Genomic DNA, 9740 nt, shown 5'->3' with positions numbered 1-9740 from the left:
CCAATGCACCATGATCTCCCCTAGGGATCATCTGCACGTCCTGGCTTTGTAGCGATGCTCAGTTCGGCGCCCAGCGCGTTCGTGGCCAAGCACCCACTACGCAACGAGTGATGCCCAGTTCCGCGCCCAGCGCGTTCGTGGCCAAGCATCCTCTAGCCCCCGCTAGCAGAGGGGCCACGGAGTCGGCACGAGACCATATCGTCCGATCCCATCGTCGCCCAGCGACAATCCAGGGGACGTCACTCAGTATATTCCGCTCCTGAGTGACCAGAGGAGCTCCACCTAGATAATACCCCATCTCGGCTTGGGATCGTGATACACACGCACCCAAAATCCTTTAACACATGAAAACTCAGTTTTCATGAAACACATGAACATGAATGCATGTACACGAAAACTCAGTTTCCTTTACAAACATGATCATGCGTGCAATATGCCATGTACATGAACAACACCATACCAACAACCAACATTTCACAATACCAACCAAATACACAACTCCAACCACAATCAATCGGACTCCCGAACTCCTCGGATTCAGTCCGGCATGTCCAACCAGATCACAATAATATGAGTTAGTGTAAAAATATATTTAAATCACGATAGTTCTTTGGAAAAATACTTACAGTGCTATATAATAATTTTCGAAGGATCATGGAGCTGCAAAAGGTGGCTACACAGCAATGTAACAGTGTAAAATACACTGTGGTCGTGGGTCTCAAATATTCACTTTTGAATGGGGACAAACTAAGACCCGAAATTGATAGGGTAGGGCCTAGAGAGGTCGGTGAAGCCAATGACGGTGGTGGTTGTGGTGGTTTGCCGTGGGGTGGCGGAGCAAATGGTGGGTTTAGGCCAAAAATACCCAAATCAGAAATGGGGTTGGATGTGCTTCACCAGTGACAGATCAGAGCTGGGGTTGGGTGCATTGGGTTGCTAGGAAGTCGAGGATGAAGTGGTGAAGATATGGTGGCCGGAAGTGGCGCGACGGCGGCGCTGGAACGAAGAGATCGCCGCTGCTTGGTGTTGGGCGTGAGGGCTATCGGCGACGAGATAGAGGCTGGGATTTACGGGGAAGGGTCGCCGGCCGGTGGGGGAGCGAACGGGACGGGCGGTGTCGAGCATGGCGGCGCGACGGCGGTGGGTTGGGTGAGGCGACGGACGCACGGGGAAGGGGAAGGGGAAGCCTGTCGCGCGGGGGGGCGGGAGAGCTGGGGGAAAGAAAAAGAAAAAAAAAGAAAGGAAAGAAAAGAAAAAGGGAAAAAGAAAAATGAAGGGAAAGAAATGAGGTCCAATCCTCACATCTTGGGTCACAGAAAATGATCCAACGAAAATGATTTTAAAACAGCAAATCCATTAAAATAAATTAAACGTAATGATACAATGAAAATAAAATAATTAAATCTCACAATCAATTAATTTAAAAAGAAGAAAAATTTAAATGTACAACAATAAATAAATATTAAGAAAACATAACAATTTAATTTTCACAATTTAAAGATCATAAAATAAACTATTTAAAATATCCGATAATTTTAAAACAAGAGAATAAATTTTTGAATTATTAAAATAACCATTCAATAAAAATACACTAAAATATGGGGTGTTACATCCTCCCCGCTTAAAAAAAAATTTCGTCTTCGAAATTAGCAAGGTCAAACATTAACGCTAAAACAGGAATAAGATTCAACCAAGAGCAGACTTAAGAAACATTCCGCCAGTCAATCAAATAAATACGGATACTGCTCTCTCATGACAACTTCTCTCCCCCAAGAGAAATCCTAAGCCAACGGATCGCCCCATGACACCTTCACCAAAGGTATTGTCTTAGACCTTAACCTTTGCTCTTTCCCATCCACAATCTGCGTCGGGGCAACTTCGTAAGAAAGATTAGGCCAAAGCTCAATACGTTCAAAGTCGACAAAACGCGGCTCTAGCTATCCAAAACTCTTCTTCAAAGACGACACATGGAACACATCATGGACATCCCCAAAATAATTCGGCAGGGCAACTCTTTAAGCAACTAGTCCAACTTTCTCTATAATCTGGAAAGGACCAACATACATCGGACTAAGCTTTCCCTTCTTGCCAAAGCGTTTAACCCCCTTCATCGGAGAGACTTTAAGGTAAACCCAATCACCTATCTCAAATGATAAGTCTCTTCTCCTTGTATCTGCATAACTCTTTTGGCGACTTTGGGCTTCCGCCATTTTAGTCCTTATAAATTGAACTTGATCCTTCATTTCTTGAATTATCTCAGGCCCAATCAATTTATTCTTGCCCACTTCGTCCCAACACAACAGTGATCTACACTTCCTCCCATACAAAACTTCATACGGGGCCATCTAAATGGAGGAATGAAAACTGTTATTATAAGCAAACTCAATTAGCAGCAGGTGATTCTCCCAACTCCCCTGAAATTCCATGACACAAGCTCGCAACATATCCTCAAGAGTCTGGATAGTACGCTCTGATTGACCTTCTGTCTGTGGGTGATATGCAGTACTAAACTTCAACTTAGTGCCTAAAGCTGCCTGCAAACTCTTCCAAAAATGGGACGTGAACCGCGGGTCCCGATTTGACACGATACTCTTGGGAACGCACTATCTCCTTAACATACAACTGAGTCAACTTACCCAAAGAGTCAATGTTATTGATAGGCAATAAATGGGCACTCTTGGTCAACCGGTCAACAATCACCCAAACTGAGTTCTTTCTACTAGGAGTCCTCGGCAAACCCATAACAAAATTCATAGAAATATCATCTCACTTCCACTCAGGAATAGGGAGAGGTTGAAGCCTACCAGCAGGTCTTTGATGCTCAGTCTTAACTTGTCAGCACGTGGCACATTTCTCAAAAAAAACATGGCGATATCCAACATACTCGTATTAGTCCTCCAGCGGCACATCACGACCAGTATTCATAGATGACTATGCTAACCAAAATCTTATTTTCCACAAGAACCTTAATATAATATCCAGAAAATTCTAATGATCAATAGCTCCATAGAATAATCCATGCTAACCTCAATCAGCTCCTATGCTACAACTTCTAAACCTCCATTGAATTCTACATTTGGTAACCTAATGGCCACTTCCAAGGTTAACCATCAATAACAAATTGCACAACCAGAAGATTAATCTCCAACTACAAGCATCATCTAAAAATTTAAGTCACCACTAATTCCTCAAGATCAGCACAAATCCAAACTCCTAACTACAGCCACAAATATCACGTTTCTGCTGCACACTCTGATAATTCGCCACCTGCATAAAATTTATGTCCTCATAAAAACTAGCACCATCGAGTACAAGGTGGCTCCATACCTACTAACCATAAAACTCTTACCACCTTTTGGTAGAAAATACTATTTTTCCCATCACCAGGAGTTATCACTCATATTCCTCAATTAACTCCTACTGCATTGATCAAAATCAATATTCCGCAAAATACATCTATGATCACAGATAGAAAACCAACCTCAGCATCCCAAATTGAATATAAGCAACCTCAACCCAAAATATATCCGTCTCATCTACGATAAGGAACATACCTTAAAAAGATTCGATTCCAACCCGACCAACCAAAAAGAGCATCTATAAACTTCTATCCAATAATCTAAACCCAAAAGCTCATCACCGACATTCAGGATAACATCTACTCTAGCGATGACTAAACTCATTACGAACCATCATTGACTTCACCAAAACATTATCAAAACCTATTTGATAACTTGCCCGCCTACTTCTACTCCTATAAGCTAGTATTAGTACGACTAGTTCCTTCAATAACACATCACTATTGAACCTCAAGGCCAGCCATATTGCTCAAATCATCAATCCACCAAAAGCCAATGCAAATCACCCAAGGATCCTAATACTTGATTAACTCACATACTTGATCATATTATTCATCGCTAATGCCTAAGCTTCAACTTCTAAGATCTTATCATAAACCAAACATGACGACCCATCAATCTCTCTTCAAGTTAAATAACAATGTCCTTAATTCAACCAACTGGATTCTCAATCTCCAAAGAAAGTATAACATCAAAATTTAAATTTCTAGGTAACCTCAAGTCACAATTAATTCTTATAGTTAATCACAATAATTATTGTCAACCATTATTCCATTGAGTAATCCGTTTCGACTACACACTCTGATTGACTTACCAAAAACTCCAAACCAAAATCTCTTGAATTTAATACTATTGTATTTATTCATCTTCAACACCTACCAAAGACACTTCTTCCAAGCCAAAAATGAGACAAGGACCCTTAAACTCTCTGAAATGCATACACACTCACCACTACTACGCATCGATCTCATACACACTTAGCTAGAACCAATAATCCTCCAAACGTGCAAGTGATCTGTCACTACCATTTCCACCATCTGGGCCTATATCCTCGAAATCAACAAGAATCTTTTCCTACGTCCGCACCATCTATTATTCCTGATATGGATTAAATCCTCAACCTGTCACTAACCTCGAGCTAAAAACAATCATTATCAGAACTAGATCAACATCTTCAATCCTCGAAAAATACACAAACTAGATCATTACCTTCCATCTCCAAAGAAGTTCTCTCCTAAAAAAATCCTCATATCAGTAACTCAACTCAGATCAATCCTAATTTAATGGTTACCAACTAATCAATTGATAGAATAGACCAAACTAGCGTACCAAGTCTACAAAACTAAAAACTCAAATCCTATTATAATTCAACCTTTCAACTCTGCAATTCTAAAACCTTAAACCAGATAAGAATCATTTCCTGAAATCTTGAAGATCAATGACCTTAATTCTAAAACATTCACCTTATAAAACTTGTAAATTCTAAAACCCCAAATGTTACCAAATTGCTTATCAAGGTCGACAAGATCGAAAACTTCTAATCTAAGTAATCCCTTAATTGCTTGTTGAACCTACCACCTTAAATCCTATAAACTTATTTCCTAAAAACTATAAGGCCTCAAACCTTAGATGACCTTCTAAAAAATCTAACCTTGGAATTCGTTGAACTTACAACCTCCTACACAAAAAACTCATTACATAAATTCTACGGAACCTAAGACCTCAATTATCCTAAGCAATTTAAAAGTAATCCCCTCCTTAGCAGCAACTTGAGTTCCTACTCCAAAGAGTTCACACAGATCATGCCGTTCCCTTCAAGCCTCGATATTAAAACAAATCAGTTGCCAAGAGTTCAGGCCTACTATACTAAGTGTTCAAGTCTAACAATGACATTCACAATCGTACCATCTTCCTGCCATAACACAACTCTTAACCCGCTTTTCAACTCCGAACAATACAAAATAAAATAAAATTTCATAAATAAATAATATACAACAAAATGAATGAAACCAACAATAAAATATCATAAGATAAAATGAATAAAACAAATGAAGTAGTGCACACAAAAATAATTAAAAAATAAATAAATAAAATAAAATAACCTGCCATAAAATAAAACAAATAATATCAAATAAACAAACAAGTAGTATACAAAAAAATAAATAAAACCAACAAAATATAAAAACATAAATAAATTAAAACCATTAAAATAACATACTTCAAACTAAATAATTTCAAATCACAACTTTAAAACATTCTGGTACTCTACCTATGGGACATGTGGTTTTACCCAGAGCCGAACTGCTCTGATACCACCTGTGGCGCCCACGACCCCCATGTAAAGAGACAAGGGAATCGAGACGCCGGGATGATGACAACAGGGTCACACATCCCAACGTTAGTGCCAAGTGTGTGTACATGCAACAGTGTACAAAACAATACAGCGGATAATTAATACAACTAAGTACTAGAATTGTTAATACAGTTTAAACAGTCAGTAAAAATGTTTAAAAATTATACAGTCATGCAAAATAAATATTTTACAAGTCTCAAACCAAAACGAGTGATCCCAGATCACTCCTCGGGCGGAGCCGAATCCTCAGGCTCACCCTCAGGTTCATCTGCATCGAAATCTGCGTTACCACAAAAGGGTACCGCAGGTAAGTATAAACCAAACAATTACGAGATAAAAATACATTAATGCGACCAACATGCATGCATATGATGAAATATGCATTATTCTCAAAAATACTATTTTCCCTGAAAATAGATATTTTCCAACACACGCCAAAATCTCATTTTGGCCCAAAAAGAATACTCCGTCATTTTCCTAGAAAATGACCCAAATCAATAAAACCTCGTTTTTCCAGAAAATGAATCACATAAAATTCATTTAATCCACACACGCTATTTTCCCAGAAAACAGCCCATTATTCCATTAACCAATGCACCATGATCTCCCCTAGGGATCATCCGCACGTCCTGGCTTCGTAGCGATGCTCAATTTCGCGCCCAGCGCGTTCGTGGCCAAGCATCCTCTAGCCCCCGCCAACAGAGGGGCCATGGAGTCGGCATGAGACCATCTCGTCCGATCCCATCGTCGCCCAGTGACAATCCAGGGGACGTCACTCAGTATATTTCGCTCCCGAGTGACCGGAGGAGCACCACCGAGATAATGCCCCATCTCGGCTTGGGGTCGTGATACACACGCATCCAAAATCCTTTAACACATGAAAACTCAGTTTTCATGAAACACATGAACATGAATGCATGTACACGAAAATCCAGTTTCTTTTACAAACATGATCATGCATGCAATATGCCATGTACATGAACAACACTATGCCAACAACCAACATTTCACAATACCAACCAAATACACAACTCCATCCACAATTAATCCGACCCCCGAACTCCTCGGACTCAGTCCGGCATTTCCAACCAGATCACAATAATATGAGTTAGTGTAAAAAATATTTAAATCACGATAGTTCTTTGAAAAAATACTTACAGTGCTATATAATAATTTTCAAGTGATTATGGAGCTGCAAAAGGTGGCGACACAGCAACTTAACAGTGTAAAATACACTGTGGCCGTGGGTCTCAAATACCCACTTTTGAATGGGGACAAACTAAGACCCGAAATTGATAGGGTAGGGCCTAGAGAGGTCGGTAAAGCCAATGGTGGTGGTGGTTTGCTGTGGGTGGCTGCGCAAATGGTGGGTTTAGGCTAAAAATACCCAAATCAGAAATGAGATTGGATGTGCTTCACCGGTGACGGATCGGAGCTGGGGTTGGGTGCATTGGGTTGCTAGGAGGTCGAGGATGAAGTGGTGAAGAAATGGTGGCCGGAAGTGGCGCGACGGCGGCGCTGGAACGAAGAGATCGCCGCGGCTTGGTGTTGGGCGTGAGGGCTGTCGGCGACGAGATAGAGGCTGGGATTTACGGGGAAGGGTCGCCGGCCGGTGGGGGAGCGAACAGGACGGGCGGTGTCGCGCACGGCGGTGCGACGGCGGTGGGTTGGGTGAGGCGACGGACGCACGGGGAAGGGGAAGGGAAGGGGAAGCCTGTCGCGCCGGGGGGGGGGGGTGTGGGAGCTGGGGGGAAGAAAAAGAAAAAAAAGAAAGGAAAGAAAAGAAAAAGGGAAAAAGAAAAATGAAGGGAAAGAAATAAGGTTCAATCCTCACATCTTGGGTCACAGAAAATGATCCAACGAAAATGATTTTAAAACAGCAAATCTATTAAAATAAATTAAACGTAATGATACAATGAAAATAAAATAATTAAATCTCACAATCAATTAATTTAAAAAGAAGAACAATTTAAATGTACAACAATAAATAAATATTAAGAAAACATAACAATTTAATTTTCACAATTTAAAGATCATAAAATAAACCATTTAAAATATCCGATAATTTTAAAACAAGAGAATAAATTTTTGAATTATTAAAATAATCATTCAATAAAAATATACTAAAATACGGAGTGTTACAAGAGAAATTACTCTATGAGATAAGATTGTGGGTGAGATAATTATAAATCTCTACTTGTTGGTTGTATATAAACCATAGCTTAATGTCTCAAAAAAAAAAAAAAAAAAAAAAAAAAACAAGCCATAGCTTAAAAGCTGAGGAGAGATCATACAGTACCGTCCATAACAATAGGTTTGATTGTTAATTATATATATATATATATATATATATATATATATATATATTTTATAGGGACTAGGGAACTAGCTAGTTTCAGATAATTGGTTGTTGGGACTGACTCTCAAGTTTAATAATCTTGCAGCAAAAATCAATTATTGAATTGTAAGGCCGATGGAATTCCACAAAGTTACTAATGCAGGTTTACTACTCCCTACTATCTATTCATTATTTTTATTTTATTATTTTTATTATTTATTTAATGATTAAAGAAATGACTATTAATAAATTTTTATATTTTTGTATTTTTTTTCAAAAGTATTTTAAAAAAATAATAAAAAATTAAAAATTTCAAATTCGCTATAAACTAATAAAAAAATGATAGAATTTGGTCCCGTTTAGATTTAGAGATGAGTTGAGATGCTTTTAAATAAGTTGAATAAAATATTGTTATAATATTATTTTTTAATATTATTATTATTTTGAGATTTGAAAAAGTTGAATTGTTTATTATATTTTATAAAATAAACCCTAGCAGAGGACATAAAAGGGTGAAAACCCTGGAGAGAGGAAAAATACTTCTAGAATTGAAGTGAAGAAAATAAAATGTAAAAGTAAGTACATTTGTGTACAGTATTCCTATTTATAGGAATACATGAAGAAATAAAAATAATATGTGACTATCATGTAATACAAAAAGAATAAAGTGAATAAAATAATACAACAAACTGAATAAAATAATACAACAATAAGAAAATGAAAAATAATAAGTCTAATTCTTGATACCCCATTCAAGATGGAGTGTATATAGAATGAACTCCCATCTTAGAAACTAAATGATGAAATTGTTGAAAACCAAGATGTTTAGTTAACACATCAGCAAGTTGATGACTGGAAACTAGGTGGAAAGTTTTGACAATCCTAGCTTGAATTTTCTCCCGAATGAAGTGACAATTCAGCTCAATGTGTTTTGTTCTTTCATGGAAGATTGTATTGACATCAATATGTAGAACAACCTGACTATCACAAAAAAGTTGAGTACTATGAGGATGTGAAATACTAAAGTCAGACAAGAGAGTGAAAAACCGAATGATTTTACAAGTGGTAGAAGCTATGGATCTATACTTAACCTATGTAGAAGACCTAGAAACAGTGGTTTATTTCTTTGTCTTCCATGAAACCAAAGAATTTCTAAGGAAAACACAATAACTACTTATAGATCTTCTACTGTTAGGACAAGAAGCCCAATCAGAATTTGCAATGGCTTTGAGGGACAGTGTATTTGCAACAGGAAAGAAAAGACCATGGCCAAGAGTGCGTTTGATATATTGTAAAATTTTGTAGGCTGCTTGTAAATGAGGCTGCCTAGCTAGGCTGTGCCATGTATTGACTAAGCCTATTGACAGAGTAACAAAAGTCTGGCCAAGTACTTAACGTGAGGTAAAGAAGTCGACCTACAAGTCTTCTGTAAACTGTAGGATCAGGCAGCAAGTCTCCCACATCCTTACTCAACTAATATTTTGTTTCATGGGAAAAACAACTAGTGTAGAAGCAATTAAACCAACATCTTGGAAAATCTCCAAAGAATATTTTCTTTGACACAGAGAAATACCAGCAGAAAACCGAGCCACTTCCAAACCAAGAAAATATTTGAGCTTACCCAAGTCGTTAAGCTTAAACTTCTCATCAAGCAAGGATTTTAAAAGCTCAACAGATTTTATATCATTAT

Source organism: Juglans microcarpa x Juglans regia, chromosome 7D, assembly GCF_004785595.1.
Source record: "Juglans microcarpa x Juglans regia isolate MS1-56 chromosome 7D, Jm3101_v1.0, whole genome shotgun sequence".
Taxonomy (NCBI): domain Eukaryota; kingdom Viridiplantae; phylum Streptophyta; class Magnoliopsida; order Fagales; family Juglandaceae; genus Juglans; species Juglans microcarpa x Juglans regia.
This window is presented reverse-complemented; position numbering follows the sequence as displayed.